This window comes from Peromyscus californicus, unplaced genomic scaffold (assembly GCF_007827085.1).
Source record: "Peromyscus californicus insignis strain IS unplaced genomic scaffold, ASM782708v3 Scaffold_21__1_contigs__length_65335640, whole genome shotgun sequence".
NCBI classification, from domain to species: domain Eukaryota; kingdom Metazoa; phylum Chordata; class Mammalia; order Rodentia; family Cricetidae; genus Peromyscus; species Peromyscus californicus.
The window spans coordinates 31,606,626-31,629,968 of record NW_026294514.1 but is presented as its reverse complement, the minus strand read 5'-3'; the positions used below and the strand labels follow the sequence as shown (position 1 = coordinate 31,629,968).

At 44.8% G+C, this 23,343-nt stretch overlaps 1 protein-coding gene across 2 annotated transcripts in view; it reads right to left on the bottom strand.

Moving 5' to 3' along the window:
• The window catches only part of Kcne4 (potassium voltage-gated channel subfamily E regulatory subunit 4), a 70,395-nt gene that overhangs the window by 38,789 nt on the left and 8,263 nt on the right, over window positions 1-23,343 (bottom strand). Inside the window, exons 2-7 of one of the 2 annotated variants that reach the window (XM_052749985.1) lie at window positions 10,454-10,750; window positions 10,100-10,216; window positions 8,513-9,974; window positions 8,281-8,412; window positions 6,334-6,425; window positions 30-83 (exon numbers count right to left, since the gene is read on the bottom strand). The gene's annotated coding sequence lies outside the window, so the exon portion shown is untranslated. Of the gene's footprint in view, window positions 1-29; window positions 84-6,333; window positions 6,426-6,978; window positions 7,094-8,280; window positions 8,413-8,512; window positions 9,975-10,099; window positions 10,217-10,453; window positions 10,751-23,343 lie in introns of those variants that run through there. The other variant, XM_052749986.1, reaches the window with a different exon arrangement.

Sequence of the window (23,343 nt, the reverse complement as noted above, 5' to 3'; positions counted from 1 at the left end):
GGAAAAGTATAATAAAATGTATGTCTTACAGTTTCCAGTTTCTCCAGAGACTTTCTCTCCTTTCTCTCTCACTATACGAAAACCTGGGAAAGAGAAAGCTATCGATAGACGTTAAATAGCCAAATTGTGACTTTCCAGGTGAAAGATTTTTTTCCCCTTTTCATGAATCTTTCTTTTCTCTCCCAACATCATACCCATCATTAGTGCCTAGGTTACTTTTATTATTTCTTCCCCCTCTGGTTATCTCAATTTATCTCTTTTTCTCTCACCTCCTAGATTATCTCTTCTAGTTGCCTTTTACACCATGAGCATTCTTTACTGCTTAAAGGCATAAAGGTTGTTATTCCAAGATGGTCTGATATCATGTGAAAACAAAATAGCCTTTGCCCTTCGGGGATCAAGCAAATGATATTTTTTTTACTACATTTATTTATTTGTTTGTTTGTTTGTTTATTGTATGTATATGCATGTACATTGTGCTATAACATGCATACAGAGGTCAGAGGACAGCTTGCAGGAGCCAGTTCTCTCCTACCATGTGGGTCCCAGGAATAGAACTCAAGTCATCAATCTTGGTGGCACGTGCCTTACCTGCTGAGCTATCTCCCTAGCCACAATGATATGCTTTGTGTGTGTGTTTTTCTCCTCCTCCACCCCATGTGTGTGCTGAAACTCTCTACCAAATTTTAGTTTAGATAAACCAGTCTGGACAATAATCTTGTATTTTGCCTTCAGTATGTACAACATAGCTACATGCATATATGTTCGGTAAATATTCGTCAAGTAAATACATGCTGGTTAATTTTTACTTTCAGTAATTAAAAGTACAAGAGCCGAAGGTTCCAAGCAGTGGGAGTGGGACTTTTAATTTCAGATTCTTCCATTAGTCTCCAACTGGGACAAACACCTTAGAATCACAATTTTTTTTTTCCTGATCAAAATAACAAAAGATCGTTGCTACAGTTCAGATGGAGTAAGAGTTCTTCCCCCTGCCTTGCTCTTGTGAACAGAAGTGGGACAGAAAGAATGTATGAAGCACCTTCCTGAAGATGCTGGAAAGCAGAGAGGGGAAGGGACAGAGAATTCAGTGTCACTGAAGTGGCGGTAAGTATCACATTTTTCCTCGAGTTTCCCCAAGGCCGAACGTACACACCCAGGGCGTTAACAAGCACTCGGAGCACCAGGCAGCTCCTAGCACTCTGTAGGAAGGGAACCCCCACTCTCTGACCAGAGGAATGTGGTTCCCCAGAGGGATGGAAAAGTGCATCTCACTTGCTCTTTCCCTCTCCATCCTTTAACCATTTGGCCACTGACAAACAGACAATAATGAGGAGTGAGCGAGTGGACTAACAATCCCCAGCTCTCTGGTGTGGGCCTCAAGAGGAGAAAGGATCCTCAATAGCAGAAATCACAGACAGCAGGAGCTCAAGGAAGTCATATTCTGAAGTCATGGAGGAGAGGAGAGCTCCTTAGGAGACTGTCTGCCCAGCAAGGGTGTGGCTCTGGGTTAGATCCTCAGCATACACAGCCAAAAAAGGAAGTGTACACATCTCCAAAGAGTGATACAAGGAGCTGGCAGATCCCACCTAAGCAAGTTGATTCATAGAAAAATAAATAAATAAGTAACATTACCTATGAGAGACCCAAAGTCCTATATTATTCAAAGTGTTCCAAGATAAAAATCTTACAAGTCCTCCAGTACTACAGAGAAGGAATAACACAACGTCTCAAAAGGGATAATGAAAGGAAGCAAGTTATCAGTCCCCAAATGACACAGATAATGGGTCATTTATCACAGACTTTATAGTGGCTATAAAAGTATGCTCTAAGAAGTGGAACAACTGCTCTTACAGTGAATGGAAAAATAGAGAGCCCCAATAGAGAAATAGAAGATATAAAACAGAACCAAGAGCAAAGAACTAAAAAATATAATTGTTGAATTAAACTCTTCACTGAATGGGCTTAATGTCAAAATGTAGCACTCAATGGATGGTTTCAGTGATTTGAAAATAGTTTAACAGAAAGTATCCATTATCAACAGAAAGAATTTGGGATTTTTTTGTTTGTTTTGTTTTGGTTTTTGAGACAGGGTTTCTCTGTGTAGCCTTGGCTGCCCTGGAACTCTCTATGTAGACCAGGCTGGCCTCGAACTCAGAGATCCATCTGCCTCTGCTTTCCAAGTGCTGGGATTAAAGGCATGTACCACTAACACCCAGCTGAGAAACAATATTTTTTTTTGAGACAGGGTTTTTCCATGTAGCCCTAGCTGTCCTGGAATTCCCTCTGCAGACCAGGCTGGCCTCAAACTCACAAATATTTTTAAGTAGAGAAGCTGCTGGACATAATGGCATACTTCTGTAATCCCACCACTGGGAAGGTGAAGGTTGGAAAATTATAAGTTTGAGGGTTGCCTTGTCTACATAATGAAACCCCATCTCAAAAACAAGCAAAGCCTTGGGAGGCCTATGAGATAATAACAGGAGATCTAACCTTCATATCATATAAGTCCCAGAAAAAGAGAAGATTAAAGTATGGTTCAGAGGTAAAATTTTGAGAAAATAATACCTTAAGTTTTCTCAAATTTGGTAAAAGGCATAAATTTTCTGAGAGATTACTAAAATCCAAAGAAGATATACCCAAACTAAATTGTTCTGTGACCTCCTCCCCAAAAAAAAACTGTAAAGAAATGTCTATTCTCTTCAGATAAAGCAATGACAGATCAAAGAAATTATTCATCCAAGTACAGCCTAATGAGAAAAGGAGTTAATTGGGGTTATCTACAGCATGGTGAGGGGTTACCTATATACACGAATATGAGTGAGGAGTTACTTGTAGGGTGATGAGTGACTCAAAGGTAGCTACACCACTGAAAAGTCCCCTCAGCATGCATGATGCCTCACAAAAGACAGGGCACTGGAATTCCCAGCCCAGTCAATCTCCACATCTTATATATTCTAGCACATCCCAAGACCATGTATGTACAGCCAGGGCACAAGGGGGAGTGCTGATTGCAATGTCTAGAGAGGATCTAGCGACCTTCCCATCTCTGTCAGGGAATATTCTTTGCAGCAGGACCCCTGCCACAGACCTAGCTATAAGGATATTGACCCATTTCCTTTATTGCCTTGACTAAGGGCTAAGGTCTTCTGCCAGCCAGCACAACCATTCTGCCTCATGATGGCCAATGGTCGTGTCAAGCCTGGAGGAAATAGCCCTACTACAATAGAAATCTATGGTTGCATGTGACTGCAGATTCCTCAACAGATCTAGGGGTGATGAAACAACATTTTAAATGCTGGGAAAAAAAAAAAAGAACTGGTCAGCACAGATGTACATTTCATCAAAGAGTCCTTCAGAAATAATGTGGAAGGTGTTAACAGATAAATGGCCAAGAGAACTTATCAGGTAGATCTGGCCTAAAGAATTCTTAAAGAAAGAACTTCAAATGGGTAGGAAATGTCTCCAGAGAGCATCCTGAACCTATAGGAAGGAAAAGAGAGCAACAAGATTGGGAAACCGTCTAGAAAATGATTGTTAGGTTCTTTGGAATGTGTATGGAAGTTGAAAGGAAATGCAATAAAAGTGTGGTTTGGATGTAGAATGTCCCCAAAACCTCATGTTTGAACACTTGGTTCTAGATGGTGGCACTGTCTGGGAAGATTACAGAGCTTGGCTGGAGGAAGCGTGTCACCGGGGGGGGCCTTTCAGGTTTTGGAGACTGGCCCCACTTCACATTCCGACTCTGTTTCCTGACTGCCAAGCAGCCCTACACTCCTCTCGACATGCCCTCCAGGCCATGAGCTCACAGTTCCAGACTGTCTCTCTGGAACTGTGAGCTCAAATCCATCCTTTCTCCCTTAAGTAGGTTCTGTCAGGCTATTTTATCATAGAAGTAAAAAAAAAAAAAAAAGAGATACTACTACATAAGTATGGAATGTGAGTTTTAGGGGTTGGGGGTTGGGCTTGGTTTTGGAGGCAAGGTTTTGCTAAGTAGCCAAGGATGGTCTTGAACTCACTACCCTCCTATCTTTGTAAATATCTTGGGGGAAGGTTGACTAGAGTTGGAGACTCCAGTGATACATATTTTGTGATCCCCCTGTGCTGGAATTATAGGTGTTCACTACCAGATCCAGCTATAATATGTTTTTAAATATGCGTGATTCTAATACATATGGCAAGACTATACAGAGGGAAAAAGAAGACATGTTACAATAGGCTTCTACCTCCCTCCAGAGAATGAAAAAGTTCTAACTCGGAGTGAATTGTGAACAAAGGGGTCATCAAATAGATCCCTTCAACAACAATAAACATTTAAATATAAAAGAAGTTATGTGGTACTGCAGAGATTCACACCTCTGAGGAGAAACTATTCTACCACTGAGACATACCCTCAGCACTGGAGAATATTTTGTGAGTTGAGGATAAGCAAATATTTCTTGAACAAAGCACAAAGTCACTAACTATAAATGAAAGTTATAAATTGTATTTCCTACCATTTTTAATTTATTTTCTTTGAGAGGTATCAGTGTTCAATCCCTTTCTTTGGGTATATCATACAAAAAAAAACTCATACACAGAAAATACACTTTTAAAAATAGACTAATTAATTGTAACAAGATAAGCTGATTTTCTAAATGACTGCAAGATTTGAATGGATGTCTTGCAAAAGAACTTATATAGGAGCTGGGGAGAGAATACAGCCAGTGAATTGCTTGCCATACAAACACAAGAACATGAGTTTGACCCCCAAGGACTTACATTGAAAATATGAGTTCTACCAGGCATAGTAATGCACGCTTTAATCCCAACACTCTGGAGGTAGGGGCAGGCAGATCCCTGTGAGTTCAAGGCCTGTGTGGTCTACATACTAAGTTTCAGGACAAACAAAACCACATAGTAATATCTTATCTCAAAAATAAAAAATTTTTGAAAACCTAAAAGATGAGTTCTCAGACATGGTGATATGCATTTATAATCACCACTCTGGGAAGGAGGAGACAGAAAGGTCCCTAAGAGCTCACCAGCTGGCCAGCCTAGCCTACTTGGGAAACTCTAGGCCAGTGAGAAACACTGTCTCAAAAAAGAAGGTAAGACATAAATACACATATGTGCGCGTGCGCGCACACACATGCACACACACACACACACACACACACACACACACATACGTGGTGGTATTGTGTTCCCCAAAATATTGTGTACCCTAATAAACTTATCTGGGGTCAGAGAACAGAAAAGCCACTAGATACTTAGGCTAGAAAATGTTGGCACTTACGCCTTTAATCCTAGCATTCCAGAGGCAGAAATCCATCTGGGATCTCTGTGAGTTCAAGGCCACATTGGAAACAGCCAGGCATGGTGACACATGCCTTTAATCCCAGGGAGTGATGTTAGAAGGAAGAAAGATATATAAGGCATAAGGACCAGGAACTAGAAGCATTTGGCCTGGCTAAGCATTTGGCTGGTTAAGCTTTCAGGCTTTCGAGCAGCAGTTCAGCTGAGATTCATTCTGGATGAGGACTGAGAGGCTTCCAGTCTGAGGAAACAGGATCACCTGAGGAATTGGCCAGGTGAGGAAGCTGTGACTTGTTCTGTCTCTCTGATCTTCCAGCATTTCACCCCATAACTGGCCTCAGGTTTGATTTTATTAATAAGAACTTTTTAAGATTCCTGCTACACACACACACCTGCAGACAGACACACACAAAGAATTTATACAGATTGACAGTCTGGAATAAATATAGTTGTCTAACAATATCTGAGATCCAGAATATCTGAGATAAGATCATAAAAAGATAAAAGTACACATCCTGTAAAGTAGCTAGACTTAGAAGAGTTGGTAGTGAATCTGTCCCACATTGCTAGGAGAAACCACCAGGCCCAACAGTGGTGGAGCCATCATCTGGAAAAATTGTTCAGCATTTTCAACTGAACAAATACTTACCCAGCAATTCTACTCCTGAGCAGAAAACCTTGAACTTGAGGTTTTTAAATCAAGAGCTAAGAAAAATGAAAATAAACATCCAAAAGGACAGAAATGTTCATAGCAGCTTCATTTGGGACAACCCAAAGTCTTCTGGTGAGAGAATGCACACACTCATTAAAATATATTCACACAACAGACTACTACCCCGCCATAGAAAGGGATGAGACACAGATACAGAATATTCTGGGTAAGTCTCAAAAACATTATATGTAGCAAAAGAAGCCAGAGGGGGAAAGGCACAAATTGAATAATTCCATTCCGTCTTAGTCACTGATCTATTGCTGTGAAGAGACACATGACCAAGGCAACTCTTATAAAAGAAAACATTTCATTGTGAACTTGCTTACAGTTTCAGAAGTTAGTCCCTTATCATCATGGCAGGGGGCATGTTGGCACACAGGCAGACATGGTGCTGGAGAAGTAGCCAAGACTTCTGCATCTGTAGGCAGAAAGAGAGAGACTAAGCCTGGGGCAAAGCTCACCCACAGAGACACAGTTGCTCCAACACAGCCACGCCTCCTAATCCTTCTAATCTTTTCACATGGTACCCACTCCCTTGTGACTAGATGAGCCTATGGGAGCCATCCTTATTCAAACCACCACACCATTTATATCTATTAGTAGTGGAAGAAAAATCGAATCTATGACAACAAAAGGATTGATAGTTGCATGGAGTTGAACTCCAGCAAACTGTAACGTGGGAAGGAACATGAGGGAATTTGGTGGGGAGGTGAAAGGCACTGTATCATAATTTATGTGATGGTTACATGAGCGGATGTGTGTCAAGGTCCATTTAACTCTACACCTAGGATGAAAGCATTTTACTTTCTTAAAAATATACTTAAATAAAGCTGATTTAAAATTCTCTAAGGGAGCCATTTTTTCCCTCTCTGGTTTATAGTGTTATATTAAAACAGGAAGCTGTTATGGGGAAGACCTTCTCAGAGACATGGGGACTTTCTGGTTGACTTGTCAGCTGCCCCAAAACTCACCAAAGGATGGGAGTCTGCTCCTCTGTTCACTCACGCCTCTGTTCTCTTCTTGGTACACAAAGACCGTATCCATACAGTGGAGGAGTAGATCTTTGGTTAGTTTGCTTTTTGCTCTAAGACCCAAAAATGCAAGATTTTGTCTCAGAACCCCAGCTGGAGATAAACATTGATCCAGCTGAGGTTGGAGACTCTCCTGTGTACCATCACAGTGCTCAGGGGAAGGGGAACTTGTGTGAATCAAATTAATACTATGTGGCCTGAAAGAGAGGCAAGAAGTAGGGCAGGGTACTGTGATGATGGGCCCACCAGAATCCAAAGCCTGGAATTGGGGAGATGAATATCCCAGCCAAGGTATGTGTGCTTGCCATCCTAAACCATCATGTATTCCAAGACAAATGACACTCACAGTCATTTGAAATGGGAATGTAAAAATGGATGGGGCTGGAGAGATGACTCTACAGTGAAGGATGCTAGCAGCTCTTCCAGAGGACAGGGATTCAATTTCCAACTCACATGGCAGCTCGCTCCTCTCAGTACCTCCAGTCCCAGGGAATCTGACACCCTCTTCTGGCCTCACTGAGCACCAGCCATGCACATGGTACACAAGCCTACGTGTAGGAAAAATACCCATACACATAAAGAAAAGGTTGATTAAATTTGCTTGCTTATTTGTTTAAAAAGATGGACGTCTTAGCTTACTTACGAAAACCTGCCCTACAACTATAGAGGAGGAAACATCTGGGGCCAAGATCTTTTCTGTTCCCCCAAGATCTTAGTGATGTTCTTGCTTTTCATACAAGAAAATGAAGATGGTGGGGGATGGGAGTACGCTTTCCTTCCTGACCACTGTAATTCTTTGGGGAGAAAAGTGTGCAAATATACATGTGCAAACCATCTTTCTTCATAAACATTAGTATATCAGTGTGACTGGGCTCTCGTTACTTAGTGGGGCTAACATTTTTATTCCTGTGAATATTTCTCAGCAGCCTGCTGTGGTGGAAGTTTCTAGCCTGCTTTCCCCAGCGCCTCCGTGTCAGGGAATATATGGAAAAGGAAATCAAAGGCCCTATTTCATCAGCTGACGGTGGAGAGGACAGCAAAGGGAACACAAGCGAAGGCTGGCAGTCCGCCCTCTTTCTCCCAGAGGAAAATTACCAGAACTTTCTGCCGAGTGACTAAGGACTGCCTGGTATTCTCATCTCACAGGAGACTGAGCAGACAGCTCTGTAAACACGACAGAGGGAAGCCAGGATTCCACCCTGAGGCACAGCAGGCTGCCTGTGCCCCGGTGGTCTATCTTACCTGTGGACATTAGACAGGCAGCCTGGAATGCTCATGCGCAGAAGGCTCCCAGATGGTTCCTGGCACAGCCACAGACAGGATCCACAGACTAGCCCTCATGACGGGGGAGACATCAGCTTCTTCGTGCTGTGACTGTGGAAACAGGAGCTCTTGGTAGCCTGTTGGCTTACACAGGTGTCAGGAGGACGCAAGTCGATGCTGGGGCTCGTCCCTCACATTGCCTTTCTTGTACCTGTTCTGAGACAGCTGCGTTCTCCAAACCCAGAAGATGGCAAAACAGAAAAGGAAGGGAATCAGAAACCAGTTAAAATGTGCTGCAGGGAAACGAAGGACTTCCATGCGTTGCCTGTTACTGTGTTTGTCGGGCGCCTGTGGAGGCAGACACCTTCCGAGTTCTTGCTGTATTTCAGTTCCCAGTGAGGAGCTGGGATGCTCAAAACAGCCAATGAATGAGTGAGACATTGCCTAGTTACAGGAGTCACTGTAATCATGAAAAAGTTCATGAATGTGCTCTGGGGCCTGTCTGTGTTTTGGTATGGGGGAGGTGGACTATCTGTCCATGTGTGTCTGTGTATGCATGTGTGTGTTGGTGAGTGTGTTGTCTTTGTGTGAGTGCCTGTTGGTCTGTATGTGTTGGTGTGTATATATGTGTGTTGGGTGTGTGTGTGTGTGTGTGTGCGTGTGCGTGTGTTGGTGCATGTCTGTGTATGTGTTGATGTGTATATGTGTTGGTGTGTGTGTGATATGTTTATGTGTCTGTAGGTGTGTGTTTATGTGTGTGTACATATTGGTGTGTGTATATCTGTCTGTGTGTATGTGTTGGAGTGTATATTTGTGTATTGGTATATGTGTGAGAGATCGTGTGTGTGTGTGTGTGTGTGTGTGTGTGTGTGTGCCTGAATCCCAGTTTCTGAAGTGCTAATGTCCAAGAAACTATGACTTTTTTTTCTACTTTTAGCTAGCTAGAATGAAAGTACAATGTCATCTTTTCCAAATGCCCTACTACTAAGAGACTTCCAACCCCGTTGATAAGCGATACATTTGACTATTTTAATAATCGAACTGTATCTTCCCTTAGTAAGAAGGAACTTGAGCCATTTCTAAGAAAAGTAAATCAGGACATTCCACTAAGACCAACACTAGAGTGAAGTAGAGGCCTGGGGTGCCAGTGGCAGGACAAGCCCAAGGCAGAGCCACCGCCTACCCATGCCCAAACACAGCTGTAAACACCATGTCCGCCAGCGCGGCTCGAAGTCTCCTCACAGGCCCGTGGGTCACTGTTGCTTCCCTCGTCTTAGAAAGGCTTTGCCCTACAAGCCACATTTCTTGCAAGAAAAGCTCTCCCTCCCCTGACCAAACTTAGTCCAGACCACCTCAGAGAACCAGTTTGTTCTCAGACCCACCGAAGGGGAGGATGAGAGCCCTTCCTGTCTCTGCTCCTTTGGGGGTTACCTGCCTGAAAAGAGAGCCATTGTTCTAATTATTCCAGACCAGGGAAGAGGTGCCACTCTAGGCCTCCAGCTCCTCACCAGACAGGCTCTCTGGGGAGTGAAGCAGCGTCTACTTTCAGAGCTGAATATTGAAGCACAACTTCCCGGGGAGGTAACTGTTGATGATGAGAACAGCCAGGCTCCATCAGGTCCTGCCTCCACCGTGACCTTTTCTTCTCAGGGCTAGAGCAGGACCCAGTGTGTCTGAAGGGTGGAAGAACACAGCATCAACTCTCCCCCTGAGCTTATCCACATTTAGAAAGGTAAACAGCACTGTGGCCCATCTGGCCACACGAATGGATGCTATGATGTCTCAAGGAAGCCAGTACCTTTCCATATGGCTCCCTGGCGTTCAGTGGAAGGTAATCCAGTGCTTGAGTTGGGACCAATTGAAGGATGAGTGGTCCCTGGAGGCCCCTGGGGCTGAATGGGAAGGTTCGCAAGGGCTGGAGGGAGAAAGACAAAGGAAATAAACAGAATGTGGGGACAGTTGGAGTGTGAGACCCTGTGTTCCCTCTGAACTTTGTACATGGAGACCTCACATGTCCTCTCTCTTGGAAGCAATGACAGACAGATACTGCCTGGCCACATGGCCAGAATGGAACCCCAGCTTGCTTTTGAAAACCCACGGAGATTATCCCCCCCTGGTTCCGACCCTGAACTACTGTTACAGAGAGTCATACCTTGAGCCTGTTCCCTTTTATCTCTGCTGTCCCTGTCAGCACTCAAATCTCTTCGAATCATCTGTCCTTTCCTGGCTCTTCTCAGCCTTCTGTTCATCCTTGCCCAAGTAAATGGAAAATCAGTTCTCAGGAGGGGAAGAACAAGAAGACTTTCCTCATCGCAGAAGTAAGCTGGCGTTTGTGTTTACCGACTCTCTCAGGCAGGCAGCGTGCTCTCGCCATCAGAACTCCAGAGCATCAACTCCACACCAGCCTGTGCAGAAGGTATCTCCGCTCAACTTCCGGTGTTACAATAATCTGGGTGTTTTAAGGTTTTCAGACAGATTGGAGAATTATTGTGGAAATACAGTGGAATAAGCTTTTAATCCTTTCCGAAGTCATCAAGAAAGGCTGTTTGACAGTGGTGCTATTTGTGTTGACTCTTAAAGGATAAATAGTATTTATTTTTTTTTAGACAATGAAAATAAAAAAGGCAATGCGGACTGTAGATATAACTCAGTTGGCAGAGTGCTTGCCTAGCATTCTGGAAAATCATCTCAAAATGTGAGACAATGGGGGCTGGAGATACAGCTCAGTTGGTAGACTGTTGACCTAGCATTCTGGAAGCCCTGGGTTCAACCCCCAGCGCTGCATTAAGAAAATAAGTATAGCCGGGCGGTGGTGGCACATGCCTTTAATCCCAGCACTCGGGAGGCAGAGGCAGATGGATCTCTGTAAGTTCAAGACGAGACCTCAAGGTCTACATAGTGAGTTCCAGCACAGCCAGGACTTGGTAGAGAGACTCTGTCTCAAAAAAAAAAAAAGAAAGAAAGAAAGAAAAGAAAAGAAAATTAAACCACATGTTTACTTAGGAAAAAGGACATTGGGGACCCTATGCTCTCTATATTTAGTGGTTTGGGCATTGTCACGTGAAAACTAGGGCCATGTAAGTTATTTAAGTCAGAAATTACCACTATCGCATTTTCATAGTAAGAAGCCTAGCTCTGGCTCCTGGGTCAGGATGGTGCAGCTAGGGTAAGACCAGAAGCAAGGGAACTAGTGAGGAGGCTCCTGCCACATGGGAGCAGGAGATGCCAGGGTCTGAACCATCAGGACAGCATAGGTTTGGAGGAGACAGCCTCACGTTATCACTCTGTTTCCAAAGCAGCACTTCTCCCTCCCAACACGGTCTTGTGGGATCAAACAAGAAAACGATGCCTGCGTGCTAAGGCAAAGATGCGTGCTTCCTTGGCTTGCATTTATTGGAAACGATCTTTTCTTGAGTTGTATATAGGCTCTTCTGCACAGAGTGAGTGATGGTGACATGACAGTGACAATAATGACAGTGACATGACCACCTGTTGAGAATGTGAGAGTGGACTTTGAACTCCCATGAGGTGAGATTTACTCTCTTCTGGATATGGATGCCTCTCCTCAAGGTGACAGAATTGGAAGGCAGAGTCTGAGGAAGTGGCTAAATCATGATGGCCCAGCCTTCATGCATGGGATGAGTAACATTATAAAAGCAACCTTGACTACAAAGAACCAGGGACCTCTGGACACAGCAGGACACTGGCACGTGTAAAATCATAGCAGTCGTGACATCGCGAACCAGAAAGACCTGTGCAAGCTCAATCCAGACAGAGATCTCACATGGAAGAGCTGAGGTAGACAGAAGTCCCACCCCCAGCTGAGGACTGGTAGCTATTAGCAACTGGTAGCTGTCCAGAGAGTGAGGAGTCGGTTTTCTTTTTTTTTTTTTTTTTTTTTTTTTTGGTTTTTCGAGACAGGGTTTCCCTGTGTAGCTTTGTGCCTTTCCTGGGACTCACTTGGTAGCCCAGGCTGGCCTCGAACTCACAGAGATCCTCCTGGCTCTGCCTCCCAAGTGCTGGGATTAAAGGCGTGCGCCACCACCGCCCGGCGGAGTCGGTTTTCTTTAAGGGTATAGCTCCTTAGGCTGACCCTGCTCCAGTGGACGGCCACATACCCAGGAGTATATGGGCAGTACCAACTGTACTTGACAATTTCTTTAAAAGACACAAAGTTGGGTGGGTAGGGAAGTGAAGAGGGATCTGGGAGGAGTTTGGAGAGGGGTGATTATGGTCAAAATACGTTGTATAAAATTCTCAAAGACCTGATAAGAAAATGAGAAGGAAAGAAATAACCCTGAGAAAGGCCGTGTGTCCTTCCACCAGCACAAAATACATTGAAGGTGCCGCCTCTAACATGCCCTAAGCAGACCCCAAATGCAATGATAGATGTACTGACTCCCTAGTCTTCAGAACACAGAGTAGTACTTTTCTATTCTTTGTAAATCTTCCTATCAAAGATATTTCTTTATAGCAGCCCAAAACTAAAGCAAGATTGAATATCAACTATTCCTCCAAAAGACTTGAGGTTGTATTACCAGAAATAGATCTTTCTGTATTAGTAACAAAATATCTCATAGAACATCTGAAAGGGTTGTCTGAATTATTTTCTCACTGCCATGATAAAATATCCTGACAATAGCGACCTAAGGAAGAAAGGATTTATTGTAGCTCACAGTTCCAGAAGGGACTACAAATCCATAGGAAAAGGCACAACATCTGGCAGGGAAGGCATGGTAACATAAGCAGATGGCTGGCAGGTCACATTGCACCCACACACAGGAAGCAGAGTTAGGTTCTAACAACTCAACCCCACCCCACCATGCCCTGTGACTCACTTCCTCCAGCGAAGCTCTACCTCCCCCAACAGGTTCTACAACCTTCCTAACTAGTGACACCAGCTGGGGACCAAGTGTTCAGACACGTGAGCCTATAGCAAACGTTTTCCAGTCAAACCACAAGTAGGGAAGACTTGTTTTGCCTTGCAGAATCTTCCGTCCATCACTGTTTTTAACCTCACGTGCTTGAGCAGAACATCAAAGCAGCAAGAGTGTATGATGGAGAGTTCTCACATCACCACATCACGGCTGATGGGAAGTGATGAGTCTTAGGCCTCCTGAAGTTCTCTCCACCATCGCAACAAACCGAATCAGACCAAATTGGAAAGCCCAGGTTTAATGGGTAAAACACTCCCCGGGCGATTTTCTGGCCCAGTAGGAGATGGAGACACGAGACCAAAAGAACCATGTGTCTGTTTTCTGGGACGCCACTTATATACCCTGTGGGAGTGGTCTTGAGCCTCTCTGGGGGAAGAGCTGTGTTTGGCGGGCTTTGAAGGGGCAGGTTTGGGGAAAGAGATGGGGAGGAGAGTTGCGGTTGATCTTCCACTAGACTCCTTCCAAACATTCTAGACTCTTCGGGTATAGGGATGCCAGGGTGCCAGGGGTTGAGGTGGAGCTCCCACCCAAACAGGAAGTAGACAGGAACAGCAACAGTAAGAGCCCAAGGCAAGATCTAATCCCCAAGAACACCCCTCATAACTTACTTCCTCCAACCAGACCTCACTTTCCATAGTTAAGCACTTCCCAATAGTCTCTTCAAATCTTGACTCTATTGAAGGATTCATCTGTTCACTAAGTGGAAGCCCTGGTTATCTAATCTCTCTGGAGTGTGGTGCAAAAGGGTCTTCCTAAGCCTCTTTTTCTTTCCATTTAGAAAACAAGAAGTTTTCTATACTTTTTTAAGTTTTCTTTTCTAAACTTTATTCATTCCTTGGGAATTTTGTACAATATATTTTGATCATATTCACTCCCTCTCCTAACTCCTCCCAAATACCTGCTCCTTGCTTCCCTCACAGACATGCACCATCATTATTAGGGCTGGAAAGATGGCTCTGCAGGTAAAGTTCCTGGTTCATGGGTAAGGACCTGGGCTCAGATCCTCAGCTCCCACATACAAAGCTGTGTGCAGCAGCATGCATCTGTAACCCCAGTGCTGGAGGCAGAGACAAACAGATCCCTGACATTCACTAGTGAGAGACCCTGTCTCAAAAAAATACAATAGAGAGCAATTAAGGAAGATACCTAGTGTTCACTTCTGGTCTGCATATACACATGCACCTCAGACCACATATACACAAAGATAGATAGGTAGGTAGATAGGTAGTAGGGAGATAGGTAAAAGTAAGATTGAAGCTGCCCTTGATTGAGAGGACTGGATGGCCAAACCAGGGTCATGACAGGCGCCCCCCCCCCCCCCCAGCAGCCCTGACACAGACTATGTAGTGGGTAGCCATTCCAGCTTTGATCTGGAAGTTCCAACCCCCATTGAGGCTTCGGTAACCCCACGCCTACAAGGTGGGGCCGAGAGAGGACCCTGAAGACCCAAGATCCAGATGTGCAGTCTCTCTTGGTTCCTGGACCCTGGACGCTGGAGGTAGACCGAGCAGAGTTCTCTAGAGAACATCGCCGGACTGCGACACACCTTTCCCAGACCCTGTTACCTATCCCTTCACTTGTAAGTTACCCCACAAAGTAAACCTCCCTTTTAACTACGTGGAGTGGCCTTAATAATTTCACCAATAAGACCAGGCCTTAGTTTCGGTTCACTAGAGCAAGCAATTCTCAGGAAAACCACAACTTAGGGGCAACCAATCAGTGGGTGCCCCTCAGCCTTTTGCTAGCTCAGCAGATGCCCCCCAGCCTTCTGCTAGCTAAAGATAGCTTTTCCTACCCTCCCCATCAACAAGCCCCTAACCACTAGACTCCTCCCCACAAATAGGCCCCTAGCCATTATTTCCTCCACCACTCAGCTCCCAGACTAATCTTTCCTCCACCAATCAGCTCCCAGACTAATCTTTCCTCCACCAATCAGCACCAGATTAATCCCTCCTTCCTGGAATTCCCCTAACTCCACTTAAAAGGAGCTCTCGACCTCCCTTTGGGGTTCCTATTTGCCATCCCAACCTGTTGGAAATAAGTGCTCTTGCTAAATTGCATACATGACTGTTGGTCTTTCTTGGGGGCTTCTCTTGAACCCTAACATTGATCACAAATGGGAAGCCTTTGGGCAATGCTTTACATTCAAGTCAAGTGACATAATCATTTCTTAGAGACACATTGGACCTGAATTTACTTATGAGTGCCTATGCTTGCCAAGTACACGCTTGAATACCTTTTTAGAGTCTTACTCCCTTAAGAGAGAGATTCAAATCTTTAAATTTAATTAAAGGCAGAACTCAAAGTAAAGTGCCCTTGGCCACTGGGTGTCCATGTTTTGAGGTCTTTTCAGGAGCTTCAACAAGAATTTCTCACTGCATTTCCAGTCAAGGGCCACGCTGAAGCATGCCTGAATCTCTCACTGCATTTCCGGTGGAGGGCCGCGCAGAAGCAGGTCTGGAACCTCTTATGAGCATGTGCAGCTGAGCTCCTGGGGCTCTTTTTCACAGGACTTACCTGGGAGGGGCTCTCTTTTTAGGCCCTCACTACTCAAAATGTGGTCCCCAGACCAGAAACAGCAGCAATAAATGTGGAACCAGGAGCTGGCGAGATGGCTCAAGAGGAAAGGAACTTGTGGGCCCCAGAATCCATATGCTGAAGGAAGAGAAACAACCCCCTCAAGTTGTCCTCTGACCATCACATGAGTACCAGAACACTTCCATACCCACACATGTAAACACACACAATAAATAAAGAATAAATAAATAATTGTTAAAAGAAATTTTAACAATAAATGTAGGACCAAGAGTAGTGGCATTCTCCATAATCTCAGAACTCAGAGGATAAGGCAGGAGGATCAAGAGTTTGAGGTCAGCCTGAGCTACATAGGCAAACCGTGGGAGATAGAAAGAAAAGAGAAAGAGAGACAGATGGGAAGAAAGAGAGAGAGGGAAGAGCTCAGCCCTACCCACCAGACACACCTAAAAATAATTTGCACTTTTCTAGGCTTTCCAAGTAGTTCCTGTGTTCTTGAACTTGAGAAGTCTTGAATATACTATAGAATAGTCTTTCCAACCATTGGTCCTGGAGGGAAATGAAGAAGTGCAGGCATTCACATCTCTGTATCACGGGCAGAGGAAGAAATGATAGAGCTCGGCCAAACACGTCCATTCTCAGACCCAGCATGTGTTCAACACCCAGGGTGATGGTGGGCCGCTCTCACACACACAGGGAGTTTGCACACTTGAAGGACTTTATAAATGTAATCACATCTACCCCTCCTTCGGCTTTAACTGCTAGTTAACTTCTGGCCATTTGCCACACACCACAAACCATTTTAAATTCTTAATAGGGGCTAGATCATGTATTCCTTTTAACAATTCTAGAAGTTGGTTCTGAGACAGCACTTTTTTGTTGGTTTTTTGTTTTTCAGAAGAGAAAACTGAAGCAACCAGGCTTGATGGCCCCAGAGCACAGGATTTTTGTTGTTGTTGTTTTATACAAGGACTCAAACTTGATACATAGTTGAAGATGACCTTGAACTTGTGATCTTCCTGCTTCTATCTCCCAAGTATTAGGATTTCAGGCTTACACCAGAGTCCAGTGTATACAGTGCTAGGAATTAAACTCCGAGCTCCAATAGGAAACATGTTAGGAAAACATCCTACCAACTGAGCTATTTTGTAGCACGAATCTTAAAAGTTCTTATTAATAAAATCAAACCTGGAGCCAGGCATTGGGGTGAACGCTGGAAGATCAGAGAGACAAAACAAGCCACAGCCACCTTGCCTCGCCATTTCCTCAGCTGATCCTGTTTCTCAGACTGGACGCCTCTGAGTCCTCATCCAGAATGAATCTCAGCTGAACTGCTGCTAAAAGCCTAAAAGCTTAACCAGCTCTAGTTCCTGGTCCTCATGCCTTATATACCTTTCTGCTTCCTGCCATCACTTCCTGGGATTAAAGGCATATGTCACCATGCCTGGCTGTTTCCAGTGTGGCTTTGAACTCACAGAGATCCAGAGGGATTTCTGCCTTCTGAATTCTAGGACTAAAGGTGTATGTGCCCCCATTTTCTGGCCTCTATATCTAGTGGTTGTTCTGTTCTCTGACCCCAGATGAGTTTACTAGTGTTCACACTATATTGGGGAACACAATATCACCACACTATTTCGCCAGCTTAGCTCCAGCTCTCCTCCACAGCACCACTCCACAGCTCCTGTGTAAGACAAACAAGAAAGCAGCGTGCATGGACTCAGAAATCAGAAGGTTTTACTTCAACAAGCCAGGTACAGAATGATAAACATCACAGGATTTCACTCGTTTGTAAAACCTATAATAGCTAAGTGCATGGAAGTTAGTTATCAGTTACCAGAGGCTGGGCAAAGTACAAGAAACGGAAGGATGGGTAGGGATTTGTGATCAGGTACAAAGCCAGCCAGAGAAGAGAGTAAGTTCTGGCCTGGTAGGTGATTATACTCCACAAAGTTGTGTCATTGATCAATCGATCCAGAAGAGAGGGTTTTTCTGTTCTTGTTATGGGGAAATGGTGATTGTCTGATGCTAGAGAACCTAAATATTCTAAGATGTTCATTAGATGAAGGGTCAACATACCACACATCACACTGAACCCCTTACAGATGCACAACCATTATCTACATATTAAAAATATTAATAAACTATAGGACGGCCATCCAAAAGGCAAGGACGCAAGTTGAAGGTCACAGAGTGTCTGAGGCACGTGCCCACTTTGAAAAGAAGGATGTTGGTTCTAGGGATGGGGTCTTCCCTGGCCCACACAGAAATGGCTCCAAAGATATGGTGCAGGGTGGCCAGACTCTAACAAGAGGTCCTTCCACACGCAAAGCATTTTGCAGAGGGATGGGCAAAGCTGCGGATTCCTTGGATGAAGCACAGAGTCACACATCCAAAGACAGACAGACACCTGATGACAAGTGTCACTCCACCACGTCTCCTGTCCCTTAGCAGGAGACTAGACAAGGTCAGGCGGGTGGTGGGCGCTGGCTAGTCAGTAGGCGGAGCCTATGGAAGGTTTGCTGGGCTGTTGGGGACGGGGACTGGACGGGAGTCAGGAAGGCCTCCAGAGGAAGTGGTTTTCCTTCAGGCTTCCTAAGAGCAACAAAGACTCTGGGAAAACAGGATGCCGTGGGAAGGTGGGTGACCCGGAACTTGTCGTGGGTGCTTTCTTGAGCTCAGAAAGTGTCCGCTCGCGGTGTCATCTTTTAGACTGGAGCCCCAGCCCGTAAACACGGCTTCTGAGTCTTACAGTGTTCCTTTCAGTCCAAGTACAGCCTAACAATCCCGTCGAAGGTCATGTTGCCACGGCTTCAGAAATCCTTCCCCGTCCTAGACTGCAAAGCACAGAGGTCGGGTTTCCAGAATGACACCTCTTTCTACTTTGGAGCACAGAGGAAAAGCAGACAAAAAGAACAGGAACTGAGAGATGCAAAGTCAGCTGGTCAGTTGCACACGGGAGTTGTTGCTGTGAGTGTTTGGCTTGCTTCCGGGCTTCTAGGTCACAAAGTGGTTATCACTGATGTGCCCTCCACTGGCCAAGCCGGTGGCCTCTGGATTCCTCCTTTGTCCTGGTGTCACTGGCAAAAATAAGCTTTCAAAGGGGAGGCGTCGCCACAGCTTGTTCCCCTTGGTTCCTCAATCCAGAGACACCCATAATAGAATCCATGGGAGAAGAAAGACCGGCCTACGGTGTTGCCTCCTTTCATCCACACTTAAATTTTATGTGGGGAAATTCTCCTTAATCTTACAGCATAGGCCTTCAAGTTTTCTTTATCTTTAATCGCTTCAGTGACTGTCAGAAGAGAACCAGCAATTCTGCATTCAGGACTTAACCTTGGGCCTATGTGTTTTATCTTTCCCATCCTCCAGCTCTGTCTAGGCAATTTTGCTTTATAATCTGTTTAGTACGGGCCTAAATGATCCAGTTCCACAAATAAAGCTGAGAGCAAGTTTCTTTCCTGGTGTGCCCACACCTAGCAGGCACAGAGGGAAAAGGAAAGGACTCTCTGGCACTCCTCCACACCTGTAGGCACGTAAGAAAAAGCAAAGGGCCCTAACACACAGAGGTCCCTCTCACGACAACCTGTCAGCCACAGCCCAGAACACTCTTCATGGTGGAACAGCTGGAGCTGGGTTGGGAACTGTCACAGAAGCCTTTGAAAATTGTGGAGGTCTCCTGAAGTGATCTCATGACCACCAGCCATGTGAGGTATGAGAGGAACAATGGGGCTTCCATCAGGGAATTGGGAGCTGGGGAGCACTTTCATTGGATTGGACTGAGACAGAACTCAGGTAGAGAACCAGTGGAGTCCTCCTTTACTTATTGTTCTCTAGCTTTACTGAAGTCTAGTTGACAAATAAAATGGCGTCTGTTAAACTGTCCATGAGGTTATAATACATGTGTACACTGAGAAATGACTGCCACAATCAAGTTGGCTAACACGTCTTTCATCTCAACTTGCTATCATTGTGTCTGTATGTTCCCAGAAGGAATAAAGTCAATACCTCAGAGAAATAGCCACACTCTACTGTCCTTTGTAGAATTATTCACTAAATACAGAATTGATTGAGGTATCTATGACACATGTCCAAAAAAACTGTGAGATAAATATGTGCATGCACACATATGCAGTGAATATTATTCAGCCATGAAAAGGAAGGAAATCTTGCCACCTGTGAGACAGAACACAGATAAACCCAGAGGGCACTGTGCTGAATGAAAGAATTCAGTAAGAAAAAGACAAGAATGTTATGAGAATCCACGAGAGTCTGTTAAAGGATATCAATTTACTAAGATATAAAATGGGGATTACACACTCATGGATACAGAACAGAATAAACAGCCGTCATTGTCTTCTGTTCTGCCCAAGAGTGGCGAAAACCAATCATCCAGTCTCCGACCACCTGAGAGAGAGCACCCGCGCCCCCTCTTCAGTTTTAACCCATCACATACCCAGAAAGGGCCATGCCCATCAGGCCAGATAGCCCAAAGGTCATTGGTTGAACGGAATGAATTTCCACAACGCAAGGATGGTATGGTCACTTGTTAGTGGAATCTTGAAGGTCAAATTCAAAAAGACAAGAGTAGGCTGGTGGTTGCCTGAAGCTGGGAGTGGGGGATCAGGAGAAGTGGGTTAAAGGTTCCTCTTCGAATGCATGAACTAGGTACAAGGAAGGCTAGAAAGGTTAAGGGTTACGCTGCCTATTGTTTACCACTCTAGAGCCAATAAATGAGGTGAACTAAAGTCTCATGCAATAGCTAACTTTATTCAGAGCATCAGACAATTTATCCTCTGAGGGTTAAAAAGAATCACATGAGTAAGGTGTGCAATCACAAGAACACGTGGGGGAAAAAAAACGTGTTTTTTTTTCCATAGCGGCATATAAACCAGTTACAATAGCCAGTTGTAATCTGAAATAAACTCATTCCTATCTGCTACAACCAGGAGGAACATGAAAATGCATCCCCTATTTTGAAGAACCTGGGGTCACAAGACTCTTGTTTTCTAGGAGTTTTCTCACAAGCACTCAGAATTCTCCTCACTCAACTCCGTTCTTGGACCATGATGTTCCTACAGCCTATGAAAAAAGTAGCCTTTTCCAAGCTTTCTCCTATCAAATCTCTAAAAAGCAATATAGAGCTGCTGTGATTACAGTAAAGCTTTGCTTTTAAATTCTAATTTCTGCTCTCTGCCAAAGTGACATTTGTCGTGTGCAGTTTGAGTACCGCAGCCTTCAGCGGTTAATGGAAGGAGTCACATCTACCAGAGAAAGTTTAATTGTAAAGACCTATATGTGAACAAGAAGAAGGGTTTAAGCCGGGCGGTGGTGGCGCACGCCTTTAATCCCAGCACTCGGGAGGCAGAGGCAGGTGGATCTCTGTGAGTTCGAGGCCAGCCTGGTCTCCAAAGCGAGTTCCAGGAAAGGCGCAAAGCTACACAGAGAAACCCTGTCTCGAAAAACCAAAAAAAAAAAAAAAAAAAAGAAGAAGGGTTTGGGAGGTTGTCCATACAGGGCCTGAGGGGAGCGGCGCCGAGTTCCCAGCATCAGGAGACCCAGCTTCCTGTGCTGCCTTCCCATTAGCTGCAAAGTGACTTCAGCCTAAGTGGTTAGACACCTGGAACCCCGGCTCCTCCCATGTCACGTGACAGCAGTTCCATAAGCACAGGCTGAGATGCAAAATGCTGAGATGGCCTCCAGATTTTTCTGGTATAAAGGATCATGTCTTACCAGGAGATTTCCCAAACCACTCTACACGAAACGGGTACTCTTTCTTTGGCTCTAGAAGCTATTCAAATGGCAGAAAGCAATGGGCTCAGAGACATTTCTAATCCATTCATATTGACTAGCTAGAAGAGAATTTCTGCAAATCACAAAAGAAGCTGTAAATGCATTTAAGGTGTGGCGTCTATACAGCCCGAATGCCTGGTGTACCCTCGACCCACCAGCTCTTCCCAGGTTTGGAAAAGTCTGAGGAGCACAAGCTCACAGTCCATTCAAATGCCACTGTTCAAGAAAGGCCACGATGTCAGACCTGATGTGGACAATGTTCTCTCCAGGGAAAACCACATTCCCCAATTTAAAACATCCCCTGAGCCCCAAGTTTCCACCTGACCGAAAACAAATCTGGTTGTGTTTTGACTGTTAAAGACTTATCATGGCCAGAGATGGCCTTAACATCCTCAGGCTCTTTGGAGTTCCCAAACCATTAGCTAGCATCAGCAGATCTGGTATTGGAGACATTTCTCTGTCATTTCCCTCTTCCTCCAATTGTAGTCCTCAGAGTCATGAGACCCTGCTTAGAGGGTGTCTCAGAGGATGCCTAAAGTCAACTCCATTACAAGCAGCAAGCTAGGGACTGGAGAGATGGCTCAGGGGTGAAGAGCACTGACAGATCCTGCAGAAGACCCGCTGTGTTTCCCAGTATCCACATGGCAGCTCACAACCATCTGTAACTCCAGTCCCAGAGGATCCAATGTCCTTTTCTGGCTCCTTGGATACAGGCACATACATGCTGTGTATACATGCATACATATAGTCAAAACACCCATACATATAAAACAAAAATATATCTTTTTCTTAAAGGAGCAAGCTACTGATGTACCTAACAGAAGGTCCATAAACAGAAGGTCCAATCAAAGAAATCAAGTACAGGAGAGTATCCACTGCATGATTCGGAGATCAGAAATAAAAAAGCAAACATATGGTGAAAGGAATGAGAACAAAGGGTCCCCTGAAGGGTCTTGGCCCAGAGGGTCATGCTGGGGCTCTTCTGCAAGATCTACATGACTGCTATGTAAATATGCACCTAAGTAAAAATTGTCACATGTCGAGTTAAGGGATGTGCACTTTAATGCAAGAAGAGTCATACTTTAATAAAGTCAGAGAACTGGTTCGAAGGAACAACAGAAAAGTGCAGATGTTGACAGGTCTGGCGACCTTAACATTGGAGGACGGATGAGGTAGGTGACAGCAAAGGGGACTGAGCAAAGAACACAGGGGTGAGGGAGCAACTGATACGGTCTGAAGCCACTTGAGTGACTGAGTGAGCGGTGATAAGGCAGGGTGGAGAGGATGATGGAGGGAGAATGCAGTCTCCCGTGTAGAAATAACATACAAGAAAGTGTGTTGAGTGTGTATGTGTGTTTTAGTTTATATCCAAGTTTGGGGAGGGTTTTAGATTCTTTTTGCATTGCTAGGATCAGATACCCTGACAAAAGCAACCTGCAGGAGGAAGGGCGACTTCACGGTACCATCCACCGTGGCAGGGCAGTGAAGGCAGCAGCAAGTTGAAGCAGATGGTCACCTGGACTGTAGTCAGGTAACAGGGAGGGATGAATAAATGCCGGTGCTCAGTTTTCCAGGAGTTATGCAGTCCAGAACCCGCTGCCCAAGGAATGGTCCTGCCCACAGTAAAGATGGTTCTCTTCACAGAGATTAATCTAACCAAGTGAATCCAGATTCTGTCCATCTGACTACACTGCCCACCACAGTGAGCACCTGCAGCTGTCCATTCTAGCCTTCTGTTTGTGTGTTTATCTTGTATACTTCTTTTCTTCCATATTTGATT